The sequence below is a fragment of the Hordeum vulgare genome, chromosome 7H (genome assembly GCF_904849725.1).
Source record: "Hordeum vulgare subsp. vulgare chromosome 7H, MorexV3_pseudomolecules_assembly, whole genome shotgun sequence".
Taxonomy (NCBI): domain Eukaryota; kingdom Viridiplantae; phylum Streptophyta; class Magnoliopsida; order Poales; family Poaceae; genus Hordeum; species Hordeum vulgare.
In genome coordinates, this window is record NC_058524.1 from 456,417,947 (window position 1) to 456,434,104 (window position 16,158).

Genomic DNA, 16,158 nt, shown 5'->3' on the forward strand with positions numbered 1-16,158 from the left:
CTCGGGCTCCTCCCACCATGTCGTTCTCCTCGCCGCCCCGGTTCCGTTCCGGCAAACGAGGCCTCGATCCGTCGACGGTAGACTCCGGTAGGAAGGATTGAACTTTTGGTTCTTCTAGGTGGAGTTAGCAAAGAACCTCTCTGTTTATTTGTTAACAGAGAGAGGGAGATGAGAGTTTTGAGAGAAATAAAAAAAACAAATGTTGTATTCCGTATGTATGTATGTATGTATTTGATACCCGTATTTATGTATGTATTGCGTATATAAATATTGGAGGAATACGATATTTGCATGTTTATATCTATGGAAAAAATCGAGTATATGGCCTATGCCACTTACCGGTGGGGCCATACCTCCACACCCACTTACAGGGAGGCCCCACACTCGCTTTGAAGAAAATGGAAATTAAAATATAAATAATAGCAATATATGTTTTTATTAAATAAATAAACAAATAGATATAATAATTAATTAACCTAATGAGAGAATGACACGTGGGTCCCCCACAAAATTAATCTGTTTAATTAATAATTAATCTTAATAAAAACTTGTGCCTATGACGTTCGGGACCCGCTGGTCAGTTGACCAGTCAAATGTTGATATCAGCATGACATCGCGATGATGTCATAATATGATTTTATTTAAAATAGCTAAATCTGTTTTTAATTCCTAAATAATTAATAAAACTTTGAAAATTAATATTAAATAATCCGTAAGTCAGATCGAAATATTTTCAACATGAAAGTTGATCAGCAAAGCGAGACGAACCCGGATACACGCCCCGTTCGTCTGTCACGCGTCCCTAGCATAGCAAACTTGGAACTTTTCCATCGTTTCCAGTATAACCGGTAGTAGCCCGAGACCCGAAAAATATCGTCAGATATTCTTCCGACCCGTCTATGACGGATGTTGCTGCGTTAGCTCATGTCTAGCCTGCATCTTTCCATGTCATGCTTTGTGTTGCATCGGTGCTATTATTTATTGTTTCTTCCCCCTCTTCTTACCGGTAGACCCCGAGACTGACGCTGCTGCCGGGTACATCTATGACCCTGCCGATCAGTCCTTTCCCGCAGAGCAGCAAGGCAAGCAAACCCCCCCCTTGATCATTTCTATATCGCCTATGTCTTTCTTCTTACTGCTTGCATTAGTATTTTGCTACTGTTGTAGTTAGCTCCTATATCTGATGCATAGCCTATTTTTGCTGAACTGCTACTTTCAGTCCTGTATCTTTAATATGCTTAGTATAGGTGGAGCAGTCATCCCCTCTGATCCCGTAGTTCAGTTGCCCCGCTTGTTTTCAAATCTCGATCTCTGATCGACGAGCCAGACCCGACACAGCACATTCACCCCCCTTTCGTTGTACGACGCTACAGAGATACTATCGGGTACCGAGGGTGACACCTCACTAAGTACTCCTGATGATATCTCTGTAGTATAGCTAGTCGGTCGTGGTTATCGAGGGTGATTCCTCTTTCACCATTCCCGATGACGCCTCTGTCGTGCAACCCCGCGAGTGTGGGACCCCCGAGGGTGATTCCTCTAAGCCCACCTTGACGAGTACATCGTTCGGAATCCAACGAGGGTGATACCTCGGATTCCCCCCGATGTTACAACCACACAGTTACTCGACCATGTTACTGGGATCATTGGTGATTAGTTGTAAGACGGGTGGATTCCCGTGAGATTGTGTTGGTGGCCTAATTAAAATGTTAATGGATTTGGGTATTTGATCTGGGTTGGTCGGAGACCTTTTCGCACTAACCGGCTACGCAGGAAGAATTATGGGTACTCGACGTCGCGGTATTAGCCGAAGCTTTTCAGATGCTAGCAATGTAGCGGCGCGCGCCCGAGTGGTCCCGAGATGCATCGCGCTTGTGATTAAGGGATGCTAGGACTGACGTCGGCCGCCCACGCCACGTGCAGAAGCGTGAAGGGGAACTGGGCCCACGAACCCTTTGTGCTTAGGAGTTAGACCGGCGGGCTGGCCTCTCTGATTAGTCTTAGGTGGGGCTGCGACGTGTCGATATTCCGAGGCCGGGCAGGACCCAGAAAAGTATGTCCGACCAGAGTGTTATCGAGTGTGACGGGACATGTGGTGCACCCCTGCAGGGATGAAAATTAACTATTCGGATAGCCGTGTCCACGGTTACAGGACGACTTGGAGTTGTGCCCCGATCTTTTACAACTACAATTGTTACTTAACTGGAATTAGTTTGCCTCGGGATTGCTTCCTCGCACGGAGTCGAGGGAGGATCTTTAGGCGTGACCTCACTTTAATATTGCTGCAATAATATGACTATTTATATGTTCCCCCCTATTCTACTCTCGTCTATTGCTGCAAGACCCTAAAGATGCTAGTCTTCGATAGGACTAGGCCTTCTCTCTCTTTTCTCGCATTGCTGCAGTCAGTCCACATATAACCCCCCCTTCTTTGATACTGATGCATAATTAGAATAGTTCTGATGTAAGACTTGCGAGTACTTTGGATGAGTACTCACCGCTGCTTTGCTCCCCCCCTTGTCTCCTTGATCCGTTTGCTGCGACCAGATGATGGAGCCCAGGAGATGGAGGTCCCCGCCGCTGACGATGGCTACCCCGACGGTGCCTACTACTACGTCGAGGCCGCTGATGATCAGGAGTAGTTAGGAGGTTCCCAGGCAGGAGGCCTCGCCTCGTTCGATCGTTGTTTCTTTTGTGCTAGCCTTCTCTAAGGCACCCCATGTTTTATGTCTGTACTCAGATATTTGTTGCTTCCGCTGACTCGTGTGTTTATCGAGCTTTCGTATTCTAGCCCTCGAGGCCCCTGGCTTGTAATATGAAGCTGATGTTATTTTATTTGTGTCTAGAGTTGTGTTGTGATATCTTCCCGTGAGTCCTTGGGTATGATCGTACGCATTTGCATGTATGGTTAGCGTACGATTAAATCGAGGGCGCCACAAATGCCTCCTTTCTCATATGGTGCTCGCAGGATGATGAATGCTTTACCACCCCTTCAGATGTGGGTGGTGAAGAAATTGAACTAATCACTTCTGCAGGACAGGTCTCCAGATGAAAATCATCATCTGAAGAATTTGCTGGAGACCTGAGGAAATGCTTGATAGGACGCAAGCTAATATTGATGAAATAGAAATATTTCACACGTCCTTATAATTCTGTTATGATGAAATTCCTATGTGATGAAATTGATATCGTATTCTTCAAGTCTGAAGCATATGAGATGGTAAGCTGTACTAATTCATCTGTAGGATGACAAACCCAAGAGTACTGAGTGGGTTCTTGATAGTGGCTACACACATCACATGACTGGTGATAAAAGCATGCTGATGAATATGCCACTAACTCCATCACCTCCGAAGCAAATCACATATGCTGACAAAGGTAAAAACAAGGTATTGGGACTTGGCAAAGTGGCTATTTCCAAGGATAGGCATATGGACAAAGTGATGCTTGTTGAATCCCTTGGATTTAACCTCATGTCAGTCTCAATGCTTTGTGATCTTGATATGATTGTTATCTTTGGTAGATATAGATGTGTTGCGATCATGGAATCTGACAAATCCAAAGTCTTCGAAGGTGTAAGAAGAGGGGATTTGTACATTGTTGATTTCTCTACAGGTCCTCAACCAGCCACTTGCTTACTAGCAAAAGCCTCAGAAGGATGGCTGTGGCACCGAAGACTAGGTCATGTAGGCATGAGGAATTTGCACACGCTCGCGAAGAAGAAGCATGTCATCGGCGTCGAATCAGTCAAATTCCTCAAGGATCATCTCTGTGGTGCATGTGAATCTGGGAAAATGACCAGATCCAAGCATCCCTCGAAGACTATCATGACTACTACTCGTCCATTCGAATTGCTTCACATGGATCTATTTGGACCTACTCACTATGCCACACTAACAAATGCAGCATCTTTATAAGGCTTCGTCATAGTTGATGATTATTCCAGATATACATGGGTGCATATCATCTTATATAAAATTGAAGTGCAGGAAATCTTCAAACGATTTTCTTCAAGGGCCTCGACGAACTTCGGCAGCAAGATCAAACATATCAGGAGTGATAATGGAACAGAGTTCAAAAACACTGGTCTTGATGATTATCTTGATGAACCTGGTATTACTCACGAATTATCTGCTCCTTATACTCCTCAACAGAACGGTGTCGTCGAAAGGAAGAACAGGACTCTCGTCGAGATGGCAAGAACCATGCTTGAAGAATATCAGACTCCTCGTCGCTTTTGGCCTGAAGCAATCAACACTGCATGCCATATCATTAACAGGGTATATCTTCACAAATTCCTCAAGAAAACCTCATATGAACTCGTCACTGATAAGAAACCCAATGTAAGTTATTTAAAAGTCTTCGGTGCAAAATGTTGGATTAGAGATCCTCACCATAGCTCAAAATTCGCACCTAAAGCACATGAGGGTTTTATGCTCGGTTATGGAAAGGACTCGCACACCTACAGAGTCTTCAACAACTATCACAACAAAGTTGTTGAGACTGTAGATGTGCGGTTCGATGAAACTAATGGCTCGCAAAGAGAGCAATTGCCTTCTGATCCAGATAAGTTGTCTCCTGAGGAAGCAATAAAGCTCCAATCTACTGAAGACATTGTTCCCACTGAGGAAATTTATGAAGAAACCATCCCCATCACTAATGAAAATCAAGAAGGTGCTCCTGAGGAAATTGTTCCAGAACCACTTCCTCAGCCCAGACGAAATCCTCAACCAGCTCATCCGAGGATTGCAAATGAAGTAGAACTTGACAAAATCCTCAATGACATCAATGCGCCAGGTCCTCTCACTCGCTCAAAAGATTCACATTTAGTCAACTTTTGTGGGCATTTCTCCTTTGTATCTATCACAGAACCCTCAAAAGTTGCTGAGGCTTTCCTGGAACCGGAGTGGATCCAAGCTATGCAAGACGAACTTCTTCAATTCAAGCTAAATGACATATGGGAGCTCGTCAAACGACCAGATCTTCGCAAGCACAATATCATCGGAACCAAGTGGATTTTCCGAAACAAGCAAGATGAGGATGGTCAAGTGGTGAGGAATAAGGCACGACTTGTAGCCCAAGGCTACACCCAAGTTGAAGGAATAGATTTCGATGAAACTTTTGCACCTGTTGCTAGACTTGAAGCTATTCCAATACTACTTGCTTATGCTAATCATCATAACATCATATTATATCAAATGGATGTGAAAAGTGCATTCCTCAATGGTAAGCTTGAGGAAGAAGTATATGTTGCTCAGCCCCCAGGTTTTGAGGATCCAAAGAATCCAGACAAAGTATTCAGACTCAAGAAGGCGCTCTATTGTCTCAAGCAAGCCCCTCGGGCGTGGTATGATACATTAAAGGAATTCCTCATGAAGAAAGGCTTCAAAACTGCTTCACTCGATCCAACTCTTTTCACTAAATCCTATGATAATGAGCTATTTGTGTGCTAGATATATGTTGATGACATTATATTTGGCTGTACTGAGAAATGATACAGTGATGAATTTGCTTACATGATGAGTGAAGAATATCAGATGTCTATGATGGGGGAGCTGAAATTCTTCTTAGGTATTCAAATTCGTCAACAGCGCAATGGATTCTTCATATCGCAAGAGAAATACCTCAAGGATGTTTTGAGGAAATTTGACATGCATGAATACAAAGGTGCCAAGACTCCAATGCCTACCAACGGCCACCTCGGTACTGACGAAAATGGTAAAGAATTCGATCAGCAGGTATATCGCTCTATGATTGGCTCTTTATTGTATCTATGTGCATCTAGGCCAGATATAATGCTTAGTATTTGCATGTGTGCACGTTTTCAAGCAAAACTGAAGGAATCACACCATAAGGTTGTGAAGCATATTCTTTGATACTTAGCTCACACACCAACACTAGGATTATGGTACCCCAAGGGCTCAAATCTTCATCTGGTAGGGTATTCTGATTCTGACTATGCTGGTGACCGTGTGGATCGCAAGTCAACATCTGGTACATGCCATTTCCTTGGAAGATCACTAGTTTGCTGGTCCTCAAAGAAGCACAACTGCGTATCACTCTCCACTGCCGAAGCTGAGTACATTGCTACTGGTTCATGCTGTGCTCAATTGCTGTGGATGGAGCAAACCCTCAAGGACTACTGCATCAACATGAAGAATATGCCTCTCTACTGCGACAATGAGAGTGCAATCAAGATTGCATACAACCCAATACATCACTCGAAGACCAAGTACATCCAGATTCTTCATCATTTTCTTCGGGACCATGTCCTCAAGGGCAATATCCTCATCGACCATGTGAAGACTGATGATCAACTGGCAGATATCTTCACTAAGACCTTAGATGAGAAAAGGTTTGCAAGTTGCAGTGTGAGCTAAATATCTTAGAATCTTCAAATGTTTTGTAAAAACATGCACACATCCTAACACTTATGCAAAATTGATGACTTAGATGTGCAACACATGATGAATCGATTTTCTTCAACTGATGAAGAATATCACTCTGAATGTGAAGAAATCAACAAAGAAATTGATTCTCAGGGCCCTACGACAATTGTATGCGGCGTCTGTAATCAACATTCTTATATGGTGGGTCACGCCACCGCCCAACGTGAAATTCCTCAAGTTGATTTTCTTCAAAGTTCAATTTCCTCAAAATTTGATTTTCTTCAAAACAGTTGTTCTTCAAAATCATTTTTCTTCAAAAACTGAATTTCATCATTGTGACGATTTATCACAAAATCCTCAAGTTAGTCAAATCTTCAAAAACACTTGATGATTTTTGTTTACCTAGATAGACTGTGATTTCAAGTCCTCAACAACATTCACTTATAGCTATTTGTTCAAGTTTATATTTCATCTAAGTGAATGTGATCGGACCCTACTTTCCCTCTATGCTATTCTCATCCAGTCTATTCAATTCTTCATATGCGTTCTACTTGAAACCTTGTTCAAAATCTTCACTGCGTCCTTGTCAGCTGATGATTTTGTAACAAAATCCTCAAATCTTCAAAAATATTTTTAAAATGAACAGTAACTGAACCCCACTTTCCTCGTTCAGATAACCACGATCTCCACTGCTTTGCTCGTAAGCTACACGTGTCTTGCGGAGACGTAGAGGCAGGGGCTATTTGGTCCGATTTCTTCGCACCAACAGTAACTGCCTGGCTATAAATATGTCACCATCCCCCTCGGTAAACACTTCTTCGCTCCATCGCTCTCCTGCTACAGCAAAGCCCCGAACCCTAGCGCCACCGCTAGAAGTCTCGACGTCGGCGAAGAAGAGCTTCACTGCCTCGACTTTTCCGTCGCCGAAACCACGCCGGAGTTGGACCATCCTCGTCTGCCGCCGCCGTAGACGTCCTCTGCTGCCGGGTTAGGGCGCATTGGACACACATCGAAAGAGCTTCTCCCTGCTACTCTTCTCTGTTCTTCGTGCGCGCCATCTAGGGTAAATAAAAACCCTATTTTTACAACAAGTTTGATCTAGTATTTTACCTCTGAGATGTGAAATCTGTTTTTCCTCAAGAATCCATATGTTTCTTTTCCTCAAACACTCCATGTCACCACACTATTGATGAACTTCACTATGCATCTAAGATTTTCACGAGATTCCTCAATTGTGCGAATTTTCGGATCTGTACAACTCTGGAACCCAAGAACAGTATGCTTAGGCAAATTCCTCAACCACCGGTCAAATTCCTCAACTGTGAATTTTTTTCATTTTCTTCAAATCTGAGAACGCATATGACCTCTCCACATTCCTCGCAACTATACTCTGTTCACAGGTACACACATGTCAGCTGATGAATCTCTCAGTTCTCATCAAATTAACTCATTTGCAGCATTTCTTGAAGAAAATCTTCAAGTCTCATCAGAATCCTCAAGAGTTCAATCTCATTAGCAAAATCCTCAGATGAAGAAAATGGAGGATGACAGGAAGCAAAAGGGAGGCAAGAAACTTGAGCAGAATACATTCGCAGATATCCCTGAGGATATATACTTGGACTACTGCACTCCTGATGAAAACGAAACTATGGCCAAGAGAAAGATTCGGCTTCAGAAGATAGAACGCCGATGGGCTAAGGAGTGGAAGGAGTATAGATTCGTCACTCCAAAATATGCGAAGAAAGTCGCTTTGAAGCCTCATGGCAAACGGGCTCCACTTGAGGATTATCAAGAAGCACATTCCCCAAGCCTCAAGACCCTTGATGGCTATCCCGATGAAAAGGAAAAGCACTTGGCAAAGCTCCAGAAGCAGGCATGGGCTGCTATGAGGAAATTCAATGAATCATCTGCAGCTACATCAACTGCAGCTACTTCCTCTACTGCTGAGACCTTTGGTTTGGCAATTCCTCAACAAAAGTCTGTGCCATCAAAATCAAAGGCTTCAAAGCGTCAAGAGAAACCAGCTCTGGCATCAGCTCCAAAACCATCAGCGCCAAAACCCTCAGCACCAAAATCCTCAGCACCACCACAGGCTTCAAAACCAGAACAGAAGCCGGTCATGAAGCCACTGCCCGCTACCTCCAGCTCCTCACTCCCAGCTGCAACCAGCTCGGAGACAAAGTCTTCACCAACTCCTATGAAGACTAAGGTGTCTGTTGGAAGAGGAACAAGACCCATCCCAAGCAAAATCATCACGGTCCCTTCTGCATCAGAGGGTAGTGATGAATTTGATGATGAAACTTTACAAGCAATGATCAGAAACAAGCAAGAGAGGGTAGCTCAAGCTTATGGCAGCTCCATTCCTCTGGCCATGGACCCAAAAGTCCTCCTAGACTACATCAATATCTGGTATGAGGACCCCAACACTCCACTTGATGATTTGAAAATCCCCCCTAGCATCAGCCACATGGTGGCCACATTCATCAACGAGGCCAAGTGGAAGGAGCAGCAAGCTAAACAGGCCAAGGTGGCCAAGCTCAAGAAGGAGAAATTCCTCAAACAGAATCTCCTCAACCTCACTCCTGATGACCTTGTGTCAACACAGGCGCAGTTGAAGACTTTGACAGATAAGTACTCCAAGATTTCTAACCATCAAAGTCTCAAAAGAAATTTCATCAAACTTGCTACTGAAGCTGTTAACGACTACAACAAGAAGGCTTCCCCTCCAGTACCAACTCCCCAGCCTCTGATTGAAGAACCAGCTGATGAAACTGCTCAAGCTGAGGAAATCCCTCAAGAAAAGCTGTGTGGATGAACCGGCAATTGAGGAAATCACGACTGAAAATCCAGCTGATGAATCTGCTATAGCTGGTGAGACAGACCCTGCTCGAGCTGCTGCTTCCAAGACAGCTGATGAATCTGTTCGAGCTGCTACTTCAAAGCCAGCTGATGACTCTGCTCCAGCTGGTTCCTGAAAGCCAGCTGATGAATCTGCTGAGAAAACACCTTCACCAAAAGCTTCAAAGGTGAAGAAGATGACTCCATCTGCATCAGACGTGAAGAAGACAAGGGCTGCTGAAAAGGAAGCCAAGAAGAGAAAGGCCTCTTCAGCAAAAGAACACACTGAGGCCAAGCGCCTCAAAGCACTTGAAGAAAATACTCCACTGGATCCTGTACCTCTTAACATCGCTCCATCTTATGAAATGGTCACCTTTGAAGACCAGGAGAAAGGGCCAGATGAGGAAATAAAGGATGCTGCATCTGAGGAACATACTGATGAAGAAATTTGCATTGACGATAGTCCTCAGCCCTCCATTCCTCATGTCGAAACTGCACAAGGATCAGCTGCACCAGCTGATGAATCTGGCTCTGTCACCAAGCAAGCTGAGGAAGAACAAAGTAAAAATCCTCAAGCTGATGAAATTCAGAGTCCTGAGCAAAATCCTCAACCTGAGGATCAGGCTGACCCAACTCCTCCTCCTGAGCAAGATCCTCAAACTGAGGCTCAGGATGAACCCATTCCTCCTCTGGAGAAAAATCCTCCACAGGATGCTCTAGTTGACGACATTCCTCAGCCTGAAGCTCAACCCAATCCCATTCCTCAGCCTGAAGCGCAACAAGAGCATGCTCCTCAGCCTGAAGCTCAAGCTGATGAAATTCCTCACCCTGATGACCATGTTGAGGAAAATGCACCAAACCAAGACAATGCTTTCGTCGTGCTCAACCCAGAGTCTGCAATTGTTGTATCCCCTCAAGCCCAACAGCAAAATCTTCAGCCAATGCAACGTCAGCCGTTCTCCAAGCGGCCAAAGTTTCAAAAGGAGTCCTTCTTTGAAGAATGCATGTTCTTCATCGGAGAAAATCCCTATGACAAGCCTCAAATCAGGCATATGAAGTTTTGGACGAGGACACAGCTCAATTACTATGCCTCTGTCCTGTGTGGACGAAACAAGATTTTCCAGCAGAGGCATATTCCTCATGTTGAGCTTGAAGCAATACCATGCCTGGCTCCAGTCCTCAACGTCCTTCATGAAGCTGGACTTCTCCCAATGTGCTCAAATATCTGTGATTGGAATAGTGAGCTTATTCTTCAATTCTATGCCACTCTTCACATTTCTGGAGATCCCACAGACATCAACACCTAGGTGTTTGACTGGATGACGCAAACAACACACAACAAGGCTCCTGCCATTGAGCTCCTGCGTGAACCTCCAGTGTCAATTTCCTCAGAGCAAGCCATGAAGCTTTATGATGAGCGTGAGCTGCCCAACGGGATGATGGAAGTCCTCATGAAGCCTTTGGCTAAAGGGCAACCACCGAGAAAAACCTTCCTCGTCCATGAGCTCAAATATGAACCAAGGACCGTTTACAGAATCCTCTGCAGCATTCTCGGGCCAATCAAGGGCCATGATGATGAAGAAGATGTCGTAGGCCTCATGAAGAATATCCTCTTCAACATCATTCGTGGTATTCCTATCAACATACATGATTTCTTCTTGATGACTTTGACCGACAATGCAATGTGTCCTTTTGACCACAAGATATATGCTCCATGGATCATGAGATTCATCAGGACAAGGACATGCATCAACTTTCATGCTCATTGCAATAACCATGTTGGTTATATGCCTCCTATCAGGGTCAACAAGAAGACTTTCGAGCCTGTTGAAGGAAAAGGCAAGTCTGTCATTGATGAAGGCCGTAGGCCCCTTGATGGCCAGTTCAGAGAGCCTGAACCATATTCTTCATGGGATGACACCGAGACTCTTCCTCCAAGCCCTGTTGCTCCTCGTGTGCTCAATACCAGAGAGCTTCTTCTCAGTCTTCATCAGAAGGTGGATCGAAATCACAAGTGGGTCAAACGCCAGTTCGGCGCCATTGTGAAAACCCTTAATGAAACGCAGAATGCTATGGAGCTCAATCATCATTATCTTCATGAGGTTTTTGATCGCACCTGGGCTACACTTTCTCATCTGAAGACTCCAGCAGAACTTGAAGAATTGGAGTTTGTGCGTGACTTTGACTGATCGTGGCCACCCAAGAAGAAATTCAGGCTAATTCCAGTTCTAGACCTTGAGGACAGTTCTTTTTCTTCATTCCGCACTGCTGAATCTGATGAAGAACAACAAGACACTGCCACCGGTCCAAGGAAGAAGACTGCGCCAAAGAATCCTCACGCATCTTCATCAACCGCCAATGAGTGAAGTCTTCACGGACGTTAGTCCTCAGTTTGTCCCTTTTTGTCACTTGATGACAAAGGGGGAGAAACTTGAGAGTTAGTCTTCACGCGGGATATTTTGGGGCTTATGAACTATATTTAAGTTACAAACTCTTGGCACTTCTGAAGTGTTTATGTAATGAGTTCTAACTTAAGCCCGATGGTACTCTGACTCTTTTGAACATTTTTCTTCGCATGCTTATTCCTCAAAATTTTAATGCACGCATGCTGGAATTCGTCAGATACCATTTGTCATCATGCATCTTCAATTTCTTCCTACTATATGTCATGTGTATGCATGATTTACAAGACTCAGGGGGAGATCTCCATGATATAAATCATCAATGTGCATTTGCTGTGAAAAGCAAAATCCTCAAGATATGCACATCTTCAGTGTGAGTCTCTTTGAATCTTGATTTCAAATTCCTCAAATGAGTCCTTACACTTCATATTTTTATCCCTGTTGAAGACTTAACCTAATTGTCATCAGCCACCAAAAAGGGGGAGATTGTAAGTGCATCTAGTGCCCCTTAGTGATTTTGGTGGTTTGAATACTTATAGGTTAAGTACCTAATGTGTTCATGAGTGTACATAGGATCTATAAGTCGCTGAGGAGTTTGAAATAGTCGATGAATATCAACCCCTAAAAATGTATATCTTTGGTTGAAGAAATTGATCTGAAGCTAAAGATTTGAATCACGGAGAATCTGCGATGAAATTGATATTCCTCATGAAGATATTGAAATTGAGGAATTCGGTGTGTCCTGAAGAAAATCACTCTGAAGACTTTGAAGCATGAAGATTTACTCTTTCTGTTTTGTTTTCTTCACACTTGAGTAATAGGAACACCGTACTGTTAAAGGGGGTCGAGGTAACACATTGGAACGAATTTCCTCATGATGCTCAACCCAAGCCTAATCCTACCAAAAGCCTCAAGTGAGGAATATGAGTGACATGAGGACTCTCACAGTTGAGGGTCCCGACCGTTTCGATAGCCACACCACATCATTGGTCCTATCCACACCAACGGTCATATTATTTAAGGGCATTAGTGTCAAATCATGTCGGGATGCTCCCAGGCTATAAATAGCCACCCCCCACAACCATTAGCTGGTTGGCTGCTCCGTTAGAAACTGACACTTGTCATAAGAGCAACCCAATTCCTCAGGAGTCTTCGAGAGTAATTCATCAGTGAGGAAATACCCCAAACACCAAACCACAAATCGAGAACCAAGTGATTAAGCATCACTGAAGAAGTTGTTCCTGTGTGGGACTGAAGCCTTTTATCTTTGAGGACTGTGCATCCTCCAGACGGTTAGGCGTCATGGTCTAGAGCAATCCAGCAGTCAATTGTGGATCGTCGGGTGACCAAGTTTGTGAGGGTTTGGAAGTCTGCCCTGAAGACTTACCACGAGTGTTGGGCGAGGACTGTGTGTTCTTAGCCCAAGGATAATACAGTAGGGACTGTGTGTCTTTTGGTTTCAATACCAAGCCGCTCCAAACCAGATGTACAACTGTCACAACAGTTGGAACTGGGTCATCAACTACTGTCTTCGCTGTGAAACGGGTTCTAATTCCTCAACTCCTTATATTCCTCAGATTATGTGTTGATGATTTTCACTGTCAGTGTTTGAAGAATTTGCTGAAGACTTTCTCTAAAATTCCTCAACCCCAAATTCTTCACGCAAGTTAATCCTCATCTGCTTTCTGCGTGCCTGCTTACTGTGCAATCTGTTTTCACAATCCTCATACTGAAAAACTGCTGTAGTGAAACTTTGGACTCCTCATCCTTTACTGTTTCCGCTGTAAGTTAGTCATTAGTGAGGAATTTCCTCAGTGATGAAATTCTAAAAATCTCCTATTCACCCCCCTCTAGTCGATATAACGCACTTTCACAGGGAGGCCCCACAACCTCTTTTAAAGAAATGTGAAAATAAAAATATAAAAAATAAAAATAATGTTTTTATTAAATAAAAAAATAGATATATTAGTTAATTAATTAATTGGATGATTAGAATAATTAGAGTATGACACGTGGGTCCCCCACTAAATTAATCTGATTAATTAATATTTAATCTTAATTAAAACTTATGCCTATGACGTTTGGGACCCACTTGTCAGTTGACCAGTCAATTGTTGCTGTGAGCATGACATCATGCTGATGTCGTAATTGCTTTTGTTTAAATTAATTAAATCTGTTTTTAATTCATAAATAATTAATAAAACTTTAAAAATTAATATAAAATAATCCGTAAGTGAGATCAAAATATTTTCAACATGAAAGTTGATCAGCAGAACGAGACGAACCCGGATACATGGTCCATTTGTTTGTCACACGTCCCTAGCATAGCAAACATGGAACATTTCCATTGTTTCCAGTCTGACCGATAGTAGCCCGAGACCCGGAAAATATCGTCAGATATTCTTCCAACCCGTCTATGACGGGTGTTGCTGCGTTAGCTCATGTCTAGCCTGCATCTTGCCATGTCATGCATTGTGTTGCACCGTTGCTATTATTTATTGTTTCTTCCCCCTCTTCTTACCGGTAGACCCCGAGACTGACGCTGCTGCCGGGTACATCTACGACCGTGCCGATCAGTCCTTTGCCGCAGAGCAGCAAGGCAAGCAAACCCCCTTGATCATTCCTGTATCACCTATGTCTTTCTTCCTACTGCTTGCATTAGTATTTTGCTACTGTTGTAGTTAGCTCCTATATCTGATGCATAACCTGTTTTTGATAAACTGCTACTTTCAATCTTGTACCTTTAATATGCTTAGTATAGGTGGAGCAGTCATCCCCTCTGACCCTGTAGTCCAGTTGCCTCGCTTGTTTTCAAATCTCGATCCCTCATCGATGAGCCAGACCCAACACATCACATACACCCCCTTAGTTGTACGAGCTACAAGGATACTATCGGGTACCGAGGGTGACACCTTGCTAAGTACTCCTGATGATATCTCTGTAGTATAGCTAGTCGGTCGTGGTTATCGAGGGTGATTCCTCTTTAACCATTCCCGATGATGCCTCTGTCGTACAACCCCTCAAGTGTGGGACCCCTGAGGGTGATTCGTATAAGCCCACCTTGACGGATACATCGTTCGTAATCCAACAAGGGTGATACCTCGGATTCCCCCCGATGTTACAACCACACAGTTACTCGACCATGTTACTGGGATCATTGGTGATTAGTTGTAAGACGGGTGGATTCCCGCGAGACTGTGTTGATGGCCTAATTAAAATGTTAATGGATTTGGGTATTTGATCTGGGTTGGTTGGAGACCTTTTCGCACTAACTGGCTACGCGGAAAGAATTATGGGTACTCGGCGTCGCGGTATCAGCCGAAGCTTTTCAGATGTCAGCAATGTAGCGGCGTGCGCCCGAGTGGTCCCGATATGCATCGCGCTTGTGATTAAGGGATGCTAGGACTGACGTCGGCCGCCCACGCCACGTGCAGGAGCGCGAAGGGGAACTGGGCCCACGAACCCTTTGTGCTTAGGAGTTAGACCGGCGGGTTGGCATCTCTGATTAGTCTTAGGTAGGGCTGCGACGTGTCGATATTCCGAGGCCGGGCAGGACCCAGAAAAGTGTGTCCGGCCAGAGTGTTATCTTGTGTGACGGGACATGTGGTGCACCCCTGCAGGGATGAAAATTAACTACTCGAATAGCCGTGTCCACGGTTACAGGACGACTTGGAGTTGTGCCCTGATCTTATACAACTACAATTGTTACTTAACTCGAATTAGTTTGCCTCGGGATTGCTTCCTCGCAGGGAGTCGAGGGAGGATCTTGGGGCGTGACTTCACTTTAATAATGCTACAACAATATGACTATTAATGTTTACCCCCTGTTCTACTCTCGTCTATTGCTGCAAGACCCTGAAGATGCTAGTCTTCGATAGGACGAGGCTTTCCCTATCTATTCTTGCATTGCTGTAGTCAGTCCACATATAATCACCCCCCTTATTTGATACTGATGCATATTTAGAATAGTTTTGATGTAAGACTTGCGAGTACTTTGGATGAGTACTCACCGCTGCTTTGCTCCCCCTTGTCCCCTTGATCCGTTTGCTGCGACCAGATGATGGAGCCCAGGAGATGGAGGTCCCCGCCGACGTCGATGACTGCTACCCCGATGGTGCCTACTACTACGTGGAGGCCGTTGATGATCAGAAGTAGTTAGGAGGTTCCCAGGGAGGAGGCCTCGCCTCGTTCGATCGTTGTATCTTTTGTGCTAGACTTCTCTAAGGCACCCCATGTTTTATGTCTGTACTCAGATATTGTAGCTTCCGCTGACTCGTGTGTTTATCGAGCTTCTGTATTCTAGCCCTCGAGGCCCCTTGCTTGTAATATGAAGCTGATATTGTTCTATTTGTGTCCAGACTTGTGTTGTGATATCTTCCCATGAGTCCTTGGGTTTGATCGTACACATTTGCATGTATGATTAGCGTACGATTAAACCGAGGGCATCACAGTGATGCTTATGTCAAAAAGCTTCAGCCTGAAAAGCTGGAACCCAAAGCGGAAAAGTGCATCTTCATAGGTTACCCAAA